We start from the raw sequence: 2,276 nt of genomic DNA on the forward strand, positions 1-2,276 counted from the left end.
GTAAGAGGGAGAGCTGGGTTTTGAACACCTGAGTCTCTGTGGCTCCAGAAACTCTTTTTTAAACCATTAGACTCTTCCATCATTTGCTGTGTGGCAAGCACTATAGTAAGTACTTAGGACCCAGGAATGAATCAGATTTGCTTCTCGCTCCTAAGTATCAGACACTGGCATATTATCTTGTGTAAATAAGTAACTTTATTTATTTGGCTGCACCAGGTCTCAGTTGTGGCATGTGGGATGTTTAGTTGTGGCATGTGAACTCTTAGTTGGGGCAATGTGGGATCTAGTTCCCTGCCTAGGGATCGAACTTAGGACCTCTGCACTGGGAGTGCAGAGTCCTAGCCACTGGACCACCAGGAAAGTCTCTATCTTACCTAACTTTAGTTTAGACTTTACTGGATATCATAACCCTGTGGGGAGGAAACTGAAGAGCCACAGAGCTGAAGGTCTTGCCCCAAGTAGGCTGAATAAGTGACAGAGCAGAGGTTCAAATCCAGGCAATGTAATCTGGTTTCACAGCCCACGCCTAAGCACTGTGCTGCATTATTCCCTGCGAATATTTGTAAACAGATATTCACCCAAGGTTCCATCACTTCCTTAACTGAGGTGAGTAAACGTAGAGTATAACATAACCATGGCCTGGACCGAAGAGCCAGGGACTCCAGATTTGGAGCTGAAATGCTGCCACCAAGAGAGGTGGCAGAGGTGAGAAGGGTGTTCCATGCCAGGGGCTGCAACAGGCAAGAAGGAGTATCTGTGTCCCTCACACACCGCGCCCAGACAGTGCACAGCAGTCTCCCAGTACCAGTTCAGTTTGTCTTTTTTTAGTTTTTTTTTTTTTTTTTTTACTTTTTGTTGAAGTTTTCCCTACATATGGTAAAGTGCTCTAATCTTATGTGTACAGCCTGATGAGTTTTTACATAGGTATACGTGCCCAGAGACACCACCCAGAGTAAGATACAGAGCACATCTCGAGCCCTAGAAGACGCCTTCATGCCCTTTCCCAGTCAGTAACCTCTATCACCTCTATTGGTTGCTTTTGTCAGTTCTCGCCTTTTACACAAACAGAATCATACAATATGTGTGTGTTCCTTTGTGTCTGGCTTCTTTTGCTCAGCAGAATGTCTGTGGTTCCTCTGTGTGGTTGTGTGAAGCAGTCTTCAGTTCTTTCCCTGGTTGTCTCGTTTCCACTGTATGAATACACCTCAATCTACTCATCTACTTTAGTGGTCATGGATATTCGAGTTGTTTCTAGGTTTTGAATATTATGAATAAAAGCACCATGAACATTCTTTTACAGGTCTTTTGGTGGACATCTGTTCTCATTTCACTTGAGTATATAACAAAGAATGGAGTTGCCAAATCGAAAGGGGTGTGTGGGTATGTGTGTATACCTTTTGGCTATACACACACATACATACACATTTAGATTCAGTAGGTATGGCCAAAGTGTTTTCCAAAGTGATTCTATCAGTTTATACTCCTGTCGGCAGTGAATGAAAGTTCCAGTTACTCTAACCTTCTTACTCACATTTGATACAGTTCAGTCTGACCATTCAAAAAAACTTTATTTTGAAATAATGATTGATTGAAGGAACCACAATCAAGATACAGAAATGTTCCATCACCACAAAGCTTTCCCTCATGCTATTCCTTTAAAGTTCTATCCTAACTAGCCCTAACCTTTCGTTATCACTAATTAGCTCTGTCTCTATACTTCTGTCATATTGAGAATGTTACATAAATGTAATCATATAGTCTGTGGCCTTTTGAGATTGTGCTTTTCACTCAGTGTGGTGTCCTTGAGATGCATCCAAATTGCTGTGTAATATCAATAGTTCCTTTTTATTGCTGAGTGGGATTCCATGGTATGGATGTAGCACGGTTTGTTTAATCATTCACTTACAATAGAACATCTTGGTTGATTCCAGTTTTGGACTATTACTAATACAGTTACATAGATTTTTGTGTGGTAATAAGTTTTCATTGTTCTATGATACATGCCCAGGAGTAAGACTGCTGGGTCATAAGGTTAGTATATGTTTAGTTTTTAAGAAACTGTGAAACTATTTTTCAGGGTGGCTGTACCATTTTACATTCCCACCAAAAATATAAGAGAGAGATCCAGTTACTCTACATTCTTTTCTTTTAAATTCCTTTTATTTACTTATTAATTTTTTATGCTGGGCTGGGTCTTAGTTGTGGTGGGATCTTTGTTCTGGCATGTGGGACCTACTTCCCTGACCAGGGATGGAACCCGGGCCCCCTGCATTGAG

The 2,276-nt window shown here is 41.2% G+C and overlaps 1 non-coding gene across 1 annotated transcript; it reads right to left on the reverse strand.

Moving 5' to 3' along the window:
- Nucleotides 1-287: 287 nt before the first annotated feature.
- Nucleotides 288-360, reverse strand: TRNAG-CCC. Its single transcript has one exon. It is a non-coding gene; the product is annotated as a tRNA-Gly (tRNA).
- Between the last annotated feature and the right edge of the window lie 1,916 nt (nucleotides 361-2,276).

Source organism: Capra hircus (genome assembly GCF_001704415.2).
Source record: "Capra hircus breed San Clemente chromosome X unlocalized genomic scaffold, ASM170441v1, whole genome shotgun sequence".
Classification (NCBI taxonomy): Eukaryota; Metazoa; Chordata; class Mammalia; order Artiodactyla; family Bovidae; genus Capra; species Capra hircus.